The following is a 10,490-nucleotide window of genomic DNA, read 5'->3' as shown; positions in this document are numbered from 1 at the left end:
ATGCGAGGTGTATATAAAATAGTTTATTATTTTACTAGGAAAAACTATTAAATACGATACAATTTTACACAAGATATTTATTTATTTATAGAATGGATATACTTAAACCTTGCTACAACACTTATAGGCAGTGTACCTAATCGTAAAGTAGTGTAGTTTTTAGTAAGTCCGGTTCGTTCCACAGAGAAATCTTTAAACAAAGCTTAACGCTATATTAGTTTACTTTTATAAAAATACAAACATATATATAAGTAATATTATTATTATAAAGGGGGGTTTTTACCGTTTAATGACCGGTTTGTCGATTTTAAAACTTTAGTCGCAGTTAAAACCTAATGTAAAATATAAAATAAATACAAGACTTAAATTAAATCGTAAAGTAAATAACGATAATGAAATTGCGAATAATAAAAGTGCGATAAAATAAACTTACGATAATTAAAAAGTACGATAATTAAAAGTGCGATTAAATAACAATAAATAAAAGTGCGATAATTAGAAGTGCAATTAAATATAAAATAAAGGAAATTAAATATGAAATAAAAGAATTATGCTTATTTAAACTTCCGTAATCATGATGTTTGACGTGTTGATTTTAGTTTTATGCCCATGGGTTAATTGTCCTTTGTCCTGGATTATTTAATCTGTCCGTCTGGTTTTTGTCCATAACAGTCCATCAGTCATAAATATAAAGTGCGAGTGTCCTCGTCAAATTATTATTATACCCGAAGTTAAATATTCCAACTAATTGGGGATTCGAATTGTAACAAGGTTTTAATACTTTGTTTAATGAATACACCAGGTTATCGACTGCGTGTAAACCAAGGTTTTACTACTTTGTTAACAATTACACCAATTACCCTTGAATGTAATTTCACCCCTGTTTTAATTATTCTAGTGGCTATTAATCCATTCCCGTGTCCGGTTAAATGAACGATTATTCGTACATATAAATACCCCGCCCATCTTGTCCGATCGAGTGTATATGGTAATTTATAGGGACGCCCAATTGTAAATCTTTATATTAACATTAACAAACTATCATTTAGTTAAACAAATATAAAGCCCATTAATAGCCCATAGTCTAATTTCCACAAGTGTCGTTCTTTTGTCCAAACCCCAATTATGGTACAAAGCCCAATTACCCAATTTTAGTAATTAGCCCAACATCATGATTACTTCGTTTTAAATAAGCATAATAATAACTTAGCTACGAGACATTAATATAAAAAGGTTGAACATAACTTACAATGATTAAAAATAGCGTAGCGTTACACGGACATAATTTCGACTTACACCCTTACAATATTCGCTAACATACCCTTATTATTAGAATTATAATTAAAATTAAAATTAAAATATAAATTATATATATATATATATATATATATATATATATATATATATATATATATATATATATATATCATTTTTTGAGAGAAGAGAGAAAAAGATTTTATGAATTGCGATCAGAATTCGGTTGCTTTTATAGGAAAAGTCGAATTTTGGGGCTCCGCGACTCGCGGTGAAAACCTCTTCAAACTCCGCGAGTCGCGGAGAATGAATTTACAGCTCACACCCTTGGAGTCTTTCTCTGCCGACGGTTTTTATTTAAATATAATATATATATAATTAATATAATTAATTATATATTATATTATATTTATATACATAGTTAACTTGTAATTTTTAGTCCGTTGCGTCGAGCGTTAAGAGTTGACTCTGGTCCCGGTTCCGGATTTTCGAACGTCCTTGCGTACAATTTAATATCTTGTACTTTGCGTTTTGAATCTTGTACTCTTGTAATTCCGAGACGTTTCTTATCAGTAATTGGAACCTTTTTGATTGTCTTTTGTACTTTTGAGCTTTTTGGTCGTTTGCGTCTTCAATTCGTCGAATCTGTCTTTTGTCTTCACCTTTTATTATTTAAACGAATATCACTTGTAAATAGAACAATTGCAACTAAAAGCTTGTCTTTCTTGAGGAATAATGCTATGAAATATATGTTCGTTTTTAGCATTATCAAATATTCCCACACTTGAGCATTGCTTGTCCTCAAGCAATATTGTCTTGAAATACTAGAATCACTTCTTTATTCTTCACACTTTGTACATCAGTGATTTCTATACGGCGGTATAAACAATGGTAGTAACGATATGGTTTACAGTCCCACATGACTATAAAAATTTAGATCCATTAAGGAAATTGGATCTTTATGAAAACATTTGATCTTTTGAAAATTAAATCTAGTTTTTACCCTAGATAAATTTTCCGGGATAACCCTTTACCGGTGTTTGCAAAATATTTTTGTGGGTTTGGTGGGTTTCAGATTTGAAAATTTTAGCTCAAAATTTGCGGTTTTGTGTCACCCACTTGCTAACCTTGTATTTGGAAAGCAACACGTCCAGTTTACTTGTCCCGTATATTACCTTTCGGCAAACTACCGTCCGGTTGTAAAGGAAAGCGTTGAACAAGCAACTGTTAAGGCAATGTCCCGTGACATGCTTTTGATTATGGTCTATAACGTGTCGGACGCAATTACTATCCTTGGTAGGAGCAATAGTAAAGCTCACCCTTATAATTTTTCGGTCTGGCACAAGGTCCTGTCTTTGACCACTATGCAACCACCGTTCTTACGGTTGACACCTGATTTAGTTCAGGTGACCTAATGAATTCCAGGTGAATTCCTAGGATTTTACGTTCAATGGTAATGAACGCATTGAAAATAGGGTTTTCAGAAAACAAATCGGTTTATAATTTGGATCAAAATATTTTCTCGTTCAAGCTCGAGTTTAGATATCATTGAATTCCATGAGTTTGAATTCTCAATCTTTAAGGTCAATCTCTAGGATTGAGTAATATCAGTCTTAAAAGCTGATTTTTAATCTTTAAGGAGATTATCCTTTCTGGGGATCTGATTCATTAGTCTTATCCAGCTAATTTGCATGGTGCCCCCCCATTGTACGAGATAAATCCTTCTCATGGTTAGGATAAATCTGACCACTTGGCGACCCTGTTTTATGCTGAGGTACGTGGATTTCCAACCGATTTTAGTGATGACTTTTCTAGATTTTTCGTCAACCTACAGCTGGTCTGGACGACAACTTCTTGACCTAAATCAAGAAGCGCGTGTCTTTTTCGGAAGACTTTACTTCCTTTTAATGATGGAATTGATTCATCGTGTAGATCCATCTCTTCTTTTCTTTCATCGGGTAAAACAGTTTAGTTTAGTCCAAAGCAAAAGTATTTTCAGTTATTTGTTACAGATATATGTGACATATGTTTAAGATAACTTGGTAAATTTTCCCACACTTGGCTTTTATTTTCCTTTTTATCGTCCTCTATTCCATTTTAAATGAATTTTAACATTTTAGTTTGTTTCTCAATTTATGTCCTTTCCGAGGTAACAATAATTTCGGTGTTAAAACCTAGTTTTATCGTTCATAAATATGTGTAAACTTGATTTTTAGTTCATTTAATTGAAAATTTTGAAAAATTTTACTAGAATTGGGTAGTCAGTATATAAGACTAGGGCTGTTCTTTATTATCAGAGAGCACTAGATTCTAATACAACTACTGCTTTACTAGTATTTTTAATGGTAACCAAGTGTTTAAGATAAAAAATTTTAAAATCCGAAAGAATTTAACCCCTTCCCACACTTAAGATCTTGCAATGCCCTCATTTGCAAGAAATCAGTAACAATTTAAATTATTGAGGGTGATTTGTGTGAAAATGATTAAATTTTTACCAAAGTTTCCAAATATATTGGCGTTTGTTTGCTGAATGATAAATGGTGCACATCATTTGTTCATTCCGTCTTGTTGTTATTTCACATATATTTTGCATCTTGTCGTCAAAATTAGTTGCTTTTGCTGAACTTAATGCCAGTCTTTGAAAATGCGTTGTTTTACCCTGTTGTGTACATAAGATAAACTGCAAACATATATACATATTTTTGAAGTTTGGTATATTACCCCACATTCAAAAATTATTAAAATCTAAGAATAAAAGTTAGATAATTATAAAAATGATTACAATATTAACAAAAGTATTAAACGTATCAATAATTACAAATTACAAAAAAAAAATAATAATAATAAGTAAACTAAGGATGATATTGGTACCAATAGGGGTTCCAGGCATAACCATAGGTGCTATAGAATGCTTCGGCAGGGTCATACGTAGGATACGGTGGCTGCATCTCTATAGACCAAGGATGGAAGATGGGTTTCGGTGTAGGAATATAGTTTCTACCTATATGTTGGCAATGAGCTATGATTTGGTTCTGATGAACTTGCCAATCTTCAAATGCTCTCTGTCTAGCATTTTCGTATTCCTGAGAAGCTATAAACCTATGCATTTCTTGCATCTCATTCCCCCCTCCTACATTACCTTGCTGTTGGTTTCTCTCCACCTATGGATGTCTACCATGGTATCGTACTGCGGCGTTATTTCGCCTCTTCAAAACTTTCGCACCATGGTATACATTTAAACCTATAGTATCGCGGGGTTCTGGTTCTTCTACTAATAATCCCCCCCGACTTATATCCACACCGAGATATTCACCAATCAAAGTAATAAAAATACCACCTCCTATTATGCTATGCGGTCGCATCCCCCGAACCATAGCTGATAAATAATAACCCACACAATATGGTATACTTACAGCGCTTTGTGGGTCTTGAATACACATATGGTAAAACAAATCCTGTTCATTTACTTTTTCCTTGTTTTTACCCCTTTGTGTAATCGAATTAGCTAAAAACCTATGAATTACTCTTAATTCGGCTCTATCTATATCCAAATAAGAGTAATTTCCTCCTTTGAAACGGTGATGGCTTGTAATTTGACTCCACACACCGTGTGTATCAAAATTTTCATCTATCTTTCTACCGTTTAGTATCAATCCTCTACAATCGGCAGATGCTAACTCCTCAGGCGTATATATACGTAAAGCATGAGCCATGTCTAGTAAAGACATGTGGCGCATCGAACCGCCTAACAAAAATCTAATAAAAGAACGATCGGTTAAACTAGCTACCCGATCATTCAACTCTATACTACATAACAATTCTTCACACCATACTTTATATACAGGTCTACGTATGGTGAATAAACATACCCAGTCATTAAAAGAAGAATTACCATACCTCTGTACAAGTAATTCCCTAATTGGCCCGGCCAATTCTACAGCTTCTAAGGGTCCCCATTCTATGACCCTTGGTACCTCAACAACCTTAGAATGAAGAGTATGCAAACCCCTTTGATATTTTGGATAATCTATCCAAAGTCTGTCAAATCTCAGGTTCGGGTGCAACTCTTCCAAGTGCATATCGGAAAAGGTCATGACTGGATGAGGTATATCCTGCTTGTAGTAGTTATCCACCTCCTGTTGTTCCAAATTCTCAGCAGGAGCATTGCGGGCTTGGGATGAAGATTCACCCCTTTCATTCTGCAAAACACGTCAAACACAATTTTTGTGCATCCAAATATACATTAGCGTCAGCAAAATCATCAATCAAAATAATTACAATGACATTATCAATTTATATCAAACTTAAGCTCATTTTCACATTTTTATCAAATTTACACTTTTTCAAATAAGCATATACGAAAATGTTCGCCAAGTTCATAAGCATTCAACTCAAATAACATGTCAAAATAATCATTACTAGCAATTAAACAAGTTTCAAATGGCATTATCTTTCAAAAATCAAGTTCATGAATTTTAGACTTGAAAAAGTCCACTTTAATTCTCAAAATCATGTTTAGGCTCAAAGTTTGGATCATTTAACTACCGAGACATGTTACACTACTCAATTTAGCAACAATTCATGACAAAAATCGGCCATAACCTTTTTATATCAAAAAGCCCCAAATTTGCTCAAGAACACAAACCCTAGATTATTCAAAATTTGAAGTTTAAGGCTTCTAATCATGTTAAACAGCATCAATCTAGGTTATACAAGCATAATACATAAACAATTTAAGCCTAATTACACTAAAAAGCATCAAAATCAAATTGGGAAAAAAATGACTCAAGAACACCAAATTTTGGATTAAATGGTGTTTCGGTGTAGAAATTTACCGTTTTTCTTGAGTAATTCTTAGATAGCATCCTTCTCAACATGATTTTAGCAAAAGATTTGGTGATTAACGGTTAAAAATTGTGATTTTGGGGGTTTTTTCTCGGGTATTTTCGGAGTATTTCGCAGCTATTTTCTGTTTTGGGTGTGTGAAACTGAGCTGTTGCAGCTCTTTATTTTTTTTCTGTAATCCGGTCCTCCCGCGAGTCGCGGAGATTTAAGCTTCCAAACTCCGCGACTCGCGGAGTTTGGTATTTTTTTTTTTTTTTTTTTATAATCATTAACTTATTAAAACAATTAAGTAATTAATTTTAAAATTTTGTTTCCCTTGTTATTTAGGACGAGGTCGTTTCGGATCGATGTCCTAGTCCGTCCTTCGACAAAATTTTAAAATTTGTCTTTTTGTAGCGATTGTTTTAAAAGCTAAGATTTTTTGGGTTTTTTCAATGTTTTTGGCATACTTTAATTCAAGAAGATTAAAAATAATGATATTAAAAGTTCTCGTCCCTCCCTCGGGTAAAGCAATTTCGGTTCAAAGACCTAGTCTTCAACTTACGATGAATTTTAAAAATCATATTCTTAACTTAATGAGATAAAGTAAATTTTTGTTTTTAAATTCACACAACTTAAATATAAAATTCAAAATTAATATTAAAAATTCACACCAAACTCAAAATTTGAAATGCATAAAATTAAAAATTCATATTTTAAAAATTAAAAGTTCACACCAATATTAATTTAAAAATTCATATTATAAATTCACACCAAACTTATATTAATTTTTTCAAATATTTACAATTTTAAAAATTTTGATTTTACAAAGTTTACAATATTTATAAAGGGTTCAAATATTAATTTTTTTAAAAAAAACATGGTAAAAATAAAATTAAAAATCTTTTTGTCTTTTTATCCCACTTTAATCAATCAAATATTATCAAAAATATGCGCCCCTCTTTTCGGTAAAGTAATTTCGGTTCCAAGACTTAATTTAACTCATGACGAATTTTTGAAATATTTTGTGTTGATTGATTAAAGATATTTATACCTTAAGAATAAACGTTAAATTTCGCAGTGATGTAATAAATTTTTGAATGATATCAATAATTTCGGTCGCCAAACCTAATTTTATTTAATACCAATTTAATACTTTTTAGCGAACAAATTAGCGTTTATTATCAAAAGGTTAAAAATAAAAATAAAAATAAAAACTGTACAGACATACCTGTGGAATAGATTTCTTAGTTATATGATCTATCTCATTCATAAGATAGTCGGTTTAATTGGTTTTCCATGGCTACATAGGCGTAACCTCGAGCATTCAGTGTCTTTTCTTCTAAACATATGAACGGTCCGTCTCTGCATAAAGTAACAAATTCGGTATTTGAATAGGTTTGATTATTTGAACATTTACCTCCATGTGACCATTTTCCGCATTTGTGACATCTTTCTAGGTGTCGTGCTCTTCTTTTCGCTGCGGATTTTGATTTTCCTTTACCAAATTGTAACTTATTATCTTCGCATCTGGATTCTTTTCTAACTCCGTCCATTCTTTCTCTGATTACTGATACTATTTCACTCGGTAGTATGTCATTATTACGTTTAGTGATCAAAGCGTGTAGCATTAGACCATGGTTTAGTTCACAGGCAGTCTTCATTTTGTAAAAACCTAAAAAAATAAAAATTCAGAATGGGGGGAGAAGACTAGTTCTTTAGGGTCTACTAGGGAAAGACCATTAGGGTTCCATTTTCGAGAACTACACGAAAACAGACAATCTAACTCTAACAGAAATACATATTATCCTTTAAAGACTTGATTCTCCCCACACTTAGTTAGCTGTGGTGTCGAAATTGTGATTAACTTCGTTGTCGACTTCCATCGGACCATGTATGTAGTGTTTAACTCTGTGACCATTAACTTTAAATTCAATCCCATTTGAATTTATTAATTCTATCGTTCCGTATGGGAAAACTCTTTTGACTATGAATGGTCCAGACCATCTTGATTTCAATTTTCCAGGAAATAGTTTGAATCGTGAATTGAAAAGAAGAACTCTGTCTCCTTCTTTAAATTCTTTTGAACTTCTGATTCTTTTATCATGCCATTTCTTCGTTCTTTCTTTATAGATTAACGAATTTTCGTATGCTTCATGTCTTAATTCTTCTAATTCGTTTAGTTGACTTAATCGTAGACGTCCAGCTTCATGTAAATCAAGATTACATGTCTTCAAAGCCCAAAATGCTTTGTGTTCAATTTCTACAGGAAGATGACATGCTTTTCCATAAACAAGTCTAAAAGGTGTGGTTCCAATTGGAGTTTTGTAGGCTGTTCTAAAAGCCCAGAGTGCATCCTCCAATTTAATGGACCATTCCTTCGGATTTGATCCTACGGTTTTCTCTAGAATACGTTTTAAAGCTCGGTTGGTATTTTCAACTTGTCCACTTGTTTGTGGATGATATGCGGTGGAGATTTTATGAGTTACTCCATATCTTTTAAGAACTTTCTCAAGTTGATTATTACAGAAATGAGTACCCCGATCACTTATTAAAGCTTTCGGTGTTCCAAACCTTGCAAAAAGACGTTTTAAAAAGTTGACTACAACTCGTGCATCGTTAGTTGGGAGAGCTTGTGCTTCCGCCCATTTAGATACATAATCAATGGATATGAGTATATATAGATTATTATGAGATTTTGGAAATGGACCCATAAAATCAATACCCCAAATGTCAAATACTTCACATACTTGGATGACATTTTGTGGCATTTCATCACGTTGACTTATTTTTCCTACCCTTTGACATGCATCACAGGATTTGCAAAGAAGGTGTGCGTCTTTGTAAATTGTAGGCCAATAGAATCCAGCTTCATAAACTTTTCTTGCTGTTAGTTGAGGCCCATAATACCCTCCTGTTGGTCCTGTGTGACAATGGTTTAAAATTTTACTAGCTTCATCTCCAAATACACATCGGCGTATTATTCCATCGGGACAACTTTTAAACAGATGTGGATCTTCCCAGAAATAGTGTTTTATATCACTGAAGAATTTCTTTCGTCTTTGGTACGATAATCCTTTTTCAAGGAATCCACAAACTAAGTAGTTTGCATAGTCTGCAAACCATGGGATTTCTTTATAATCTATCTTCAATAGATATTCATCCGGAAAGTTGTCTTGTATGGCCGATTCATTTAGAACTTCTAATTCGGGATTTTCAAGACGAGAAAGATGATCAGCGGCGAGATTTTCTGCTCCTCTTTTATCTCGGATTTCAATATCAAACTCTTGTAAGAGTAAGATCCAACGGATTAATCTTGGTTTAGCATCTTGTTTTGAAAATAGGTATCTAAGAGCAGAATGGTCAGTATAGACCACCGTTTTTGCTAGAACGAGATATGATCGAAATTTGTCAAAAGCAAAGACAATAGCAAGGAGTTCTTTTTCAGTAGTTGTATAGTTCGTTTGTGCTCCTTGTAATGTCTTACTAGCATAATATATAGGTTGAAATCGTTTTTCAATCCTTTGTCCTAAAACGGCTCCCATTGCAAAATCACTTGCATCGCACATTAGTTCAAATGGTAGATTCTAATTTGGTGTTATCATGATCGGTGCATTAGTGAGTTTCTCTTTAAGAATATTAAAAGATTTGATACACTCATCTGAAAAGATGAATGGCGCATCCTTTTCTAGGAGTTTATTCATAGGAGTGTCAATTTTAGAAAAATCTTTTATGAAACGTCGGTAAAAACCGGCATGCCCTAGAAAACTCCTAACTCCTCTAACATTTGTGGGATGTGGAAGTTTAGCAATTACATCTACTTTAGCTCTATCCACTTCAATTCCTTCTTTTGAAATTTTATGTCCAAGAACGATGCCTTCTTTAACCATGAAATGGCATTTCTCCCAATTAAGTACTAGATTTGATTTTTCGCATCTAATTAACATTCGTTCCAGATTAACTAGACATGATTTAAATGTATCACCGAAGACTGAAAAGTCATCCATGAATACTTCCATGCATTCTTCTATCATGTCGTGAAAAATCGCCATCATACACCTTTGAAAGGTTGCAGGGGCGTTGCAAAGTCCAAATGGCATGCGTTTGTAAGCAAAAGTACCATAAGGGCACGTGAATGTGGTTTTCTCTTGGTCCTCGGGTGCTATTGGAATTTGAAAATATCCGAAAAATCCATCTAGAAAACAATAGTAACTATTTCCGGCTAATCTTTCCAACATTTGATCTATGAAAGGTAAGGGAAAGTGATCTTTTCTGGTGGTGTCATTTAATTTTCTATAATCAATACATACACGCCATCCTGTTACAGTCCTAGTAGGAATAAGCTCATTTTTTTCATTTGTAATGACAGTCATGCCACCCTTCTTAGGCACGCATTGAACTGGGCTTACCCA

This window comes from Rutidosis leptorrhynchoides, chromosome 11 (genome assembly GCF_046630445.1).
Source record: "Rutidosis leptorrhynchoides isolate AG116_Rl617_1_P2 chromosome 11, CSIRO_AGI_Rlap_v1, whole genome shotgun sequence".
Classification (NCBI taxonomy): Eukaryota; Viridiplantae; Streptophyta; class Magnoliopsida; order Asterales; family Asteraceae; genus Rutidosis; species Rutidosis leptorrhynchoides.
The sequence above is the reverse complement of the archived record's forward strand: the minus strand, read 5'-3'. Positions refer to the sequence as shown.